The sequence below is a fragment of the Oncorhynchus clarkii genome, chromosome 24 (assembly GCF_045791955.1).
Source record: "Oncorhynchus clarkii lewisi isolate Uvic-CL-2024 chromosome 24, UVic_Ocla_1.0, whole genome shotgun sequence".
Classification (NCBI taxonomy): domain Eukaryota; kingdom Metazoa; phylum Chordata; class Actinopteri; order Salmoniformes; family Salmonidae; genus Oncorhynchus; species Oncorhynchus clarkii.
In genome coordinates, this window is record NC_092170.1 from 151762 (window position 1) to 162518 (window position 10757).

At 40.6% G+C, this 10757-nt stretch overlaps 1 pseudogene; it reads right to left on the reverse strand.

The window, feature by feature from the left end:
* Positions 1-1859: 1859 nt before the first annotated feature.
* On the reverse strand, positions 1860-10675 carry LOC139382210 (claudin-15-like; annotated as a pseudogene).
* Positions 10676-10757: the final 82 nt, after the last annotated feature.

The following is a 10757-nucleotide window of genomic DNA, read 5'->3' on the forward strand; positions in this document are numbered from 1 at the left end:
ATCCCTAAAGCCAACACCTAATTTGGCCGCCTTTCCTTCCAGTTCTCTGCTGCCTGTGACTGGAACGAATTGCAAAAATCGCTGAAGTTGGAGACTTTTATCTCCCTCACCAACTTTAAACATCTGCTATCTGAGCAGCTAACCGATCGCTGCAGCTGTACATAGTCCATCGGTAAATAGCCCACCCAATTTACCTACCCCATCCCCATACTGTTTTTATTTATTTACTTTTCTGCTCTTTTGCACACCAGTATCTCTACCTGCACATGACCATTTGATCATTTATCACTCCAGTGTTAATCTGCTAAATTGTAATTATTAGCCTACCTCCTCATGCCTTTTGCACACAATGTAAATAGACCATTTTTTTATTTTTTCTACTGTGTTATTGACTTGTTTATTGTTTACTCCATGTGTAACTTTGTGTTGTTGTCTGTTCACACTGCTATGCGTTTATCTTGGCCAGGTCGCAGTTGTAAATGAGAACTTGTTCTCAACTAGCCTACCTGGTTAAATAAAGGTGAAATAAAATGAAAAAAATAAAAAATGTAACATCGTCCCCCCCATCTGACTCCACACTGAAATAACAATTTGCTAATTGCCAATGTCAGGCTGGGTCTGTAGCTCTAAGGCCATATTTAGACAGGCAACCCAATTCCCATCAGATCATTGTCAGAGCTGATCTGATTGGTCAAAAGACAGAATTGGGCTTCCTGTCTAAATGCAGCCTATTTAGCCAATAATAAAAATTATCATTTATTAGCTAGCTTATAAAGTGTCTAATTAAGTGGCTCATTCCTAAAAACAGGTAGCTTAGTACTCAAACTCTGGAAGAACTTCATCTATTCTTTATTTTCTAATTTAAAAACTTTTTTTCTCCCCAATTGGTAGTTTTACAGTCTTGTCCCATCGCTGCAACTCCACTACAGACACTACAACTCCACTACAGAGGCGAAGGTCGAGAGCCATGAGTCCTCCGAAACAAGACCCTGCCAAGGCGCACTTCTTCTTGACACACTGCTCGCTTAACCCAGAAGCCAGCCACACCAATGTATCAGAGGAAACACCATTCAGCCTGTAGGCTGACTTTCTATCTTCAGAGGCTTGAACATTTTTCTAATAAAAGATAACCTTTTAACCAACGACCCCAAAAGTTCTATATAGAAACCGAATTAACCATTTTTTCTAAGTGGGGTTCAAGCCCAGTCAGTGGCAAGTGGAGGGAGAAAGTGAAACAAATAATCTAGCACAGTGATGCTGGTTATATGAACCAATTACTGTATTTTTCCCTGTTTGAAGCAGTCCAACTGTAGATTTGTACAACAGATTCTGACCAAAGTATCTAAATTAGTCACATTGTAGACATATCAGATGAAATGTTAAAGAACAGAATATCACAATGTTTTTTCATTAAATGTCAAGTAAGGAGCTGAGCAATCACAAGACATTACTTGAACATATGGCTATAGTCAGATTAGAATCAAAGGATTCACTACTTACCCACTGGGCACACACTGATTGAATCAATCATTTCAATGAAATTACGTTAAACCGATGTGGATTAGAAGTCTGTGGCCAGTGGGTATCTTGTCCATTAATTTGGAGTTGTGGCATAGCTTATATTTTCTATTAATTTAGATATAAAATATCAATAGAACAATAATCATCAATAGAGAAATTGTTTTATTTTCGAAACATTTCAAAGTAATAAACATTGCATTAATATTCACAGTGACTCACGCAACTCAAGAAGACAACAACAACAAAACAACAAAAATATAACAGCAAATGCAAACCAGTAAAATTACACTTTCCTGAAGTAATAAATGGAAACAGACAAACAAACAACAAGATTTTTTTTAAAACTCCCCGACGGACACAGGTGCTGCCCTGTAGATCTGTTGTCCACGGCTTGTTTTTGAGTAGTTGTATGAATATCCCCTGTAAGACAAGCAGGGTACAAAAGATTGGGCAACACTGATTTCTTTGACTAGTTCATGTAACAGATGGGAAATCGTTAGCTAACTAGTGTTGGCTAGCCCATGGTTTTGGTAGGATAATGGTTAGCTTGCGCGTTAGCTTTGGGAGTAGGAAGTGTCTTTGGTTGCATCCCAAATGGCTATATAGTACACCACTTTTGACCAGAGCCCTATACTGCACTATATAGGGATTAATGTGTAATTTGGGACTCAACTTTGTGGGCGCAATTACTCACCCTGTTGGTGGTGCTGATGGACCTCTCTTACAGGAACAGCAGAGCATGACCCGACCTAGAATGGCCGACCTGTATAGACCTGTACCCAGCTCAAACCTACAGGGACAGAGAATGAATCAACTTTACGTGTGTGTGTGTAACCAAATCAGAATGATTCCTTCAATAAAAGGTTTTTATTAACAAGGTTTTAATTGATTGGTTGAGGATCTAACTAGAATGCCAATTCCCAGGCAGTACCTTCAGCTTTTGGGATGTGTATTCACCTTACTCCTGCAAGGAATGGATCATGGAACTCCTGCACCACCCGCGCAGCGTACCATGAGACAGCAGTCAAGGTGGAAAGACGTGCAGGAGAGGCAGATTGAGATGGTTGATAAACGGCAGAAGAAAGAGAGATGCGGAGTGGGGGGGAAGAAGAAGCGAGAGAGAGAGATTGGTACTCAGGTGATGATGCTGGCAGTTGGGGACACACCTGACAAGATGAACAAGCTGCCGCAGGACAGAGTGATTTCGCCCATGACCTGTTCAGAAGTGCTGCCGATCTCTGTGCATTTCAGCCCCCGCACTGACACAATGATAAACGCTAGACCCAGGAGCAGAGCGATGATCATCAGGGCTCGACATGCCTGTATGTAATCTGACCACAGGAAGACAGAGTTCCAGTCAACAACAGACATTGGATCGATAGAGGGCCTGAGCAGACTGGGCCTTGGAGTCAATGCGGGAAATGTGCTCAACTCTATCCCCTTGCGTGTCTCACAACACACACACACACTAAAGAAGGCATAGCAGAAATTTTGCAGGGTGTGCTAGTGGGACATGTTGCCTAAAGAAAATAAACAGACTTCAATTGATGCTATCAAGCAAGTACTGGTGGCCTTTTTTCATTGTTAGACACCGCTAAATGCCTATATCAACTTCCTGTATGTCAACTACAGAACACACAAACAAATGGCGTTAAATCAGATATAGGGTGTGTCTAAGATACAGAACTAGCAATACATGGATCATTCATGTTTGCTGAAGTGACACTCCATTGAAAATATGAAGACAGATTGTGTTGCTCTTATTCTTAAAACATTTGGCAACATCAGGAATCCAACAAAGCGGACTAGTTAAGGTTGCTGTATGTAATTGACTGACCTTCACACAGCAAAATCGCATCGCACAACATTAACCATTTGTTTAAGAGGGAGTGACAGAGGAGCAGGAAACTTTTCCCTTTAGAGTTCCCTTTGACAAGGGGTGTCAAACTCATTTGCCAATAATGTTTGGGACAGGTTTTGGAGATTATCTATTGGTCCAGTTTGGAAGTAGCAGTCAGTCCAGAACCTACCAGGCAGAGCGAGCATAGACTCAAAGTCTTTCCAGTTCCTAATGCCGGCGCTGTTCTCGGCACACGAGTGAAATAGATTCTGGAACTGACGTGTGGATACGATGACACTGACAGACACTGAGGACATCTTCCAGTAGTCATTGGCTAGTGAGGAGCCTGTGAGCAGGCAGCTTGCTACGCACAACAGGAACCCAGTTAGTTCCACCGCCGTCGACATGATCACCCAGAGCACACACACACACAAGTGTAGGAAAAGGCTTCTAATGGCTTGAGGTTGAAACCCTCAAACACAGGATGATTGAAAATGGCCTCACGAGATATGTAAGTTGTCCTATGTTCCTGCTTGGTGTCCAATGTGCTGGGTGTCTGTTGTCTTGTTTCAAAAGCAGGGATCTTTAGTCTTTGCAGAAGTGATAAGAGGCAAGTAAAAACCATAGAGGCTTCACCTATAAGGTGACAGTGACAAGGGTTTTGAGCTTAAGGGTAGTCTAAGGAGATAAACAATATGACAGATTGGTTAATCGAAAGCAATGACACAGTTTGACTTCCTCAACTATTAAATCAGGAGTTTCACAATAGATACCTGACATTGGAGTTTGCCATTGGTATCTCCTTAGAATATGCTCACTATTATTTTCAGGTTAGACAAAACTATTTTATTCTCTCTCTGTAACAATGAAAGTACTCTGACCTTTGGTGGTAAGGTGACTACGGTTCTGACTACAGTTCTTCATTCTTATGAACATGTGGTTATCTAGGAGCCTGTTGCTGTGTCATAGAGGTGAAAGGAAACCAAGGTCAGTGACTGTCAATGATTGACTGAGCGATGATACAATGATACATACTTGTGCGATTTACATCCAGAGTACTTTCATGGACTTTCATGCATTCTTCAATCCGGAGGTAGCCAGGTGAAAGTGTCCGTCACATTGGAAAGGAATTCAAAAAGACTACCGTACTACAGTGTCCATTATGAGAACAGCTTCAAAAAGCCCTGCTGAGGCTGTACTAATATAGAAGCTGTACTACAGGCATGCTACAATTTATTTAACAGATACAGTATGTCAGTCTCAACTACACAATACTTTTGTAACGCAAATACTTCTTTAGATCTTTGCTCAGTTTCTTAATTCATTTGTGCTGTATGGACACTTATCAAAGCAGAATATTCACCTTACAAATGTAAAACTACATCAAGAGTCTAAGGATTTTAATGTAACTGCTAGGGTCACACTGTTGGCTGGCATTTGTTAATCGAAAGGCGCCTTTGCAATGTTTATATAGTGCTTTTGCCCACAAACTAATGTCCGTGCATACACACTCCTCATTTTGGAACTTGAGGCATCTACCAGGGAAGGAAGTATGTCTTTGTGGTATCCGAGGAAGATATTTGACAGTTTATACCCTGTTGTAAAGTACATGAGAAGGGGGATCTTTCTCCCCCTTTAGTATCAAGCAAAGGAATGTCTTTGTTAACAGACAGCTTTTCTCGCCAAAACTCTAACACGTCCAAAACTGAATACTGGATCAATATTTCTAACATAAGAATGTGGGGAATGGTCAGTGGGGAGCTATAGAAAACTAATGTCATGTTGTTATTTATTTTGTTATATCATTAAAACTGGTATAAAATAAATACTGTAACTTGGAAAGTATATCCCCTTTATCTGTCAAGTTTCCATCCAATGTTGTGCATATAATATGGAAAATTATTGACTTATTTTTTGTTAAGATATGAATGTGATTTTAGGAGGGATAAGAGAATCTCCTATATACTGTTCATAGTAAGTAGCCACGCCCTGAATGAGGTCAGAGAGCATGTCAGACTGACGGAACCGTTCCCTTTTGACTTGAGTGCATAAAAGGATTGCCCGCAGAAATTAACAGTAGACCAGGAAAGATGGGGAGTTGCAGCCCAAGTCTAAAGTGGTTTAAACGCTGAATCTCAGAGACCAGGAAACATGAGGTGAGAGCTACATCTTTGAAATGGTTGGAACTTTAAACCTCAACATGAGGTGAAGAAATAAACTCACCTTATTTTAGACCAGAGAGACGTTGAGCTGCAGCTCATGTCCACCGTGGTCCGAATCCTGAATACCAACACGAGGGGTAAAACAAATTCCCCTCTCAGACAATCACTGGTACAGCTGATTAGCTGTCCTGAGTCAAATATCTCAAACTCTTCAAACCATCCTACTACTCTTGTCAAATCACACATGATTCCTTATTCCAAATGGGCAGCGGTTCATGTGCAAACTATATGATAAATGTGAGGATAGTTCTGAAAAGTATCAACGATGAGTGTCTTTTTCTCTTTCTCCATGTTGTTGTGTAAAAAGCCACCGTATTGTAAAAGTCCACTAGGGACCTTTGTCTCATGTATTAAGTGTATATGTTATCCTGTTATTATATAGTTAGCTAGTAAATACATAATTAAACCAATTTGTGTAGTACTGAATCAAGAATAAGGATTCAGTTTTTGCAGATGGATGAGATTACAACTGTTCCGAATGATGATATGATAAGAGATAATGATTATTAAGATGACTGTTTATTGATGTGATAGGTAAAGACATTTAAAGTTTAATTCAAGATGATAACTCTTTAAACGACCTCTTCCGTTATACAAACAATAGCCCATAATGGCAAAGCAAAAAAAGTTTTTTAGAAATGTTTGCTAATTTATATATATATATATATATATATATAAATTATATTTACATAAGTATTCAGACCCTTTACTCAATACTTAATTGAAGCACCTTTGGCAGCGATTACAGCCTACAATCTCCTTGGTTATGACGCTACAAGCTTGGCACAACTGTATTTAGGGAGTTTCTCCCATTCCTCTCTGCAGATCCTCTCAAGCTCTGTCAGGATGAATGGGTGTTGCTGATCAGCTATTTTCAGGTCGTGTTCGATCGGGTTCAAGTCCGGGCCACTCAAGGACATTCAGAAATTTGTCCCAGGCCACTCCTGCGTTGCCTTGGCTGTGTGCTTAGGGTCGTTGTCCTATTGGAAGGTGAACCTTCGCCCCAGTCTGAGGTCCGGAGCGCTCCGAAGCAGGTTTGCATCAAGGATCTCTATGTACTTTGTTCTGTTCATCTTTGCCTCGATCCTGACTAGTCTCCCAGTCTCTGCCACTGAAAAACATCCCCACAGCATGATTCTGCCACCACCATGCTTCACTGGATGGTGCCAGGTTTCCTCCAGATGTGACACTTGGCATTCAAGCCAAAGAGTTCAATCTTGGTTTCATCAGACCAGAGAATCTTTTGGCAAACTGCCATGTTACTTTTACTGAGGAGTGGCTTCCGTCTGGTCACTAAAGGCCTGAAAAAGCCCTGATTGGTGGAGTGCTGCAGAGATGGCTGTGCTTCCGGTAGGTTCTCCCATCTCCATAGAGGAACTATAGAGCTCTATTAGAGTGACTATCGGGTTCTTGGTCACCTCCCTGACCAAGGTCCTTCTCCCCCGATTGTTCAGTTTGGCTAGGCGGCCAGCTCTAGGAAGTGTCTTGGTGGTTCTAAACTTGTTCCATTTAAGAAGGATGGAGGCCACTGTGTTCTTGGGGACCTTCAATGCTGCAGAAATGTTTTGGTACCCTTCCCCAGATCTGTGCCTCGACACAATTGTTGCAGGAATTTAATTCCTCTGTTTTAATTCCCAATTAAAATTAAACACTGTCAATTCATAAGAATTTGTAAGATCCTTATTGTATAGAGATCAACAGAGCCCGGTCTTAAAGTCAAATAGCAGCCTTTATTCACGAGTACTGAACACGATACAGTTTACCACAGGTTATAAACTGAAAATGACGTCATTAGTTTCAGCACCAACCCGTGCCATCTCCGTTCCACTACAAAGGCTGTATGGTTCTCACATCGTCTCTCCCTATTAAGATCATATAATTTATAAGTCAAGGTCTTCTTGTGTAGATAAGCATTCTAGCCAGTCTGAAGATATCGTTCGTTCATTTCTACCAAGGAACAGACAGTCATTGTTCTAACTCTTGACCACATTCACACACATTATATTCAGTACTGGGATCAAGAAAGAAAACTCATACATATACAGCAACATAATAGTATTCTGATTAGTACATATACAATAACATAATAGTATTCTGATTAGTCAGTCCTGATTGAAATGTATACATACAGTGCCTTGCGAAAGTATTCGGCCCCCTTGAACTTTGCGACCTTTTGCCACATTTCAGGCTTCAAACATAAAGATATAAAACTGTATTTTTTGTGAAGAATCAACAACAAGTGGGACACAATCATGAAGTGGAACGACATTTATTGGATATTTCAAACTTTTTTAACAAATCAAAAACTGAAAAATTGGGCGTGCAAAATTATTGAGCCCCTTTACTTTCAGTGTAGCAAACTCTCTCCAGAAGTTCAGTGAGGATCTCTGAATGATCCAATGTTGACCTAAATGACTAATGATGATAAATACAATACACCTGTGTGTAATCAAGTCTCCGTATAAATGCACCTGCACTGTGATAGTCTCAGAGGTCATTAAAAGCGCAGAGAGCATCATGAAGAACAAGGAACACACCAGGCAGGTCCGAGATACTGTTGTGAAGAAGTTTAAAGCCGGATTTGGATACAAAAAGATGTGCAAGCGATAATATTGAAATGGAAGGAGTATCAGACCACTGCAAATCTACCAAGACCTGGCCGTCCCTCTAAACTTTCAGCTCAAACAAGGAAAAGACTGATCAGAGATGCAGCCAAGAGGCCCATGATCACTCTGGATGAACTGCAGAGATCTACAGCTGAGGTGGGAGACTCTGTCCATAGGACAACAATCAGTCGTATATTGCACAAATCTGGCCTTTATGGAAGAGTGGCAAGAAGAAAGCCATTTCTTAAAGATATCCATAAAAAGTGTTGTTTAAAGTTTGCCACAAGCCACCTGGGAGACACACCAAACATGTGGAAGAAGGTGCTCTGGTCAGATGAAACCAAAATTGAACTTTTTGGCAACAATGCAAAACGTTATGTTTGGCGTAAAAGCAACACAGCTCATCACCCTGAACACACCATCCCCACTGTCAAACATGGTGGTGGCAGCATCATGGTTTGGGCCTGCTTTTCTTCAGCAGGGACAGGGAAGATGGTTCAAATTGATGGGAAGATGGATGGAGCCAAATACAGGACCATTCTGGAAGAAAACCTGATGGAGTCTGCAAAAGACCTGAGACTGGAACAGAGATTTGTCTTCCAACAAGACAATGATCCAAAACATAAAGCAAAATCTACAATGGAATGGTTCAAAAATAAACATATCCAGGTGTTAGAATGGCCAAGTCAAAGTCCAGACCTGAATCCAATGGAGAATCTGTGGAAAGAACTGAAAACTGCTGTTCACAAATGCTCTCCATCCAACCTCACTGAGCTCGAGCTGTTTTGCAAGGAGGAATGGGAAAAAATGTCAGTCTCTCGATGTGCAAAACTGATAGAGACATACCCCAAGCGACTTACAGCTGTAATCGCAGCAAAAGGTGGCGCTACAAAGTATTAACTTAAGGGGGCTGAATAATTTTGCACGCCCAATTTTTCCGTTTTTGATTTGTTAAAAAAGTTTGAAATATCCAATAAATGTCGTTCCACTTCATGATTGTGTCCCACTTGTTGTTGATTCTTCACAAAAAAATACAGTTTTATATCTTTATGTTTGAAGCCTGAAATGTGGTAAAAGTTCGCAAAGTTCAAGGGGGCCGAATACTTTCGCAAGGCACTGTAATTAGTCATCATTGATAAAAATTCCCTTAACAACAACTCTGTCTCGAAGCTCTACAGACAACTTCTTCGACCTCATGTCTTGGTTTTTACTCTGACATGCACTGTCAACTGTTGGACCTTATATAGACAGGTGTGTGCCTTTCCAAATCATATCCAATCAATTGAATTTACCACAGTTGGACTCCAATCAAGTTGTAGAAACATCTCAAGGATGATCAGTAGGAAACAGGATGCAGCAGAGCTCAATTTCGAGTCTCATAGCAAAGGGTCTGAAAACTGTTTTCGCTTTGTCATTATGGGGTATTCTGTATAGATTGCTGAGGATTTTTTTGAACATGGTTAAAACTATAGTTTGGATGGTCAGTTCATGCATCCATGGCGCTCTTTGAATTTGAAAGTGGTTACATTTCTCCAACAACTTTCCTCCGCTGTTTACCAAAATCAAAACTAACTACTACTTTTTTTGTTTAAACTAAAGATTGGCCCTTTAATACTCCATGTGAGTATTGCACTGAGCCCTGCATGTGTCTCTCAACTGGTAGCCCCAGTACAGTCTTGTATCTCTGGCACTGCACAGAGCCCACAGGTTATCCACAGGCCCTCAAACTGCCAGTTGTTGGTTGTGACAGCCTGAGAGTGGCTGTGGACCCTCCAGGAATGGGAACTAGTGCCGCTGTTCTCCAGACACCAGCCCATCACCCCTAAAGACAGACCCAGGACCTGGAAGGCTAAAAGCTTAGTGGTCAGTCATGCTGCCTGATTTACTTGGAAGAGAGAAGGCAGAACAAAATGTTTTTGTTATGTAGTAGTTATTAACCTACAAACAATGAGTGTTAGCTATATCCCAGTTGGCAAAACTGGTTGCACTGTCGTCAATATGATGTATTTTATGTCATCATGGTCAGATTGTATGATGGTTGTACAAAGACGTTTTGTTAATGTGGTTTTAACAACCAGGAAAATACTTTATCTGAACTACCGACATACAGTTCCTATACCCTTTGACTTATTCCACATTTTGTTGTGTTGTAGTCTCAATTAAAAATAGATTAAATCGATTTTTTCTCACCCTACACACAATACCCTATTCAGTCCTAAGAGTGCACTTTTTATCTCATCTTTTGCGTTATGATCTCAGTCTTTCACGTGCCTTTTTGACATCCTGTTTAAAAACAAAAAGTGCACATGACTTCTGATAAAGGTGTGAGTGACATCCTTTCTGTATCCAGGTGACAACAGTGATTCAGGGGTACAAAGCCTGCCCTACTGTATGAAAAGATGTATAGTTTTACAGCTTAGTTAATGGTTTACTGGTGAAGGACTGAAGAGGGAGCAGTCCATCACCTTTCTCAGTTTGATAGACATGAGACTCTTTTAGTGAAATAGTAAAGACAATCCTACATGGTAAATACTGTACATATGGAAATAAATCAAAGTAGAGCTATAG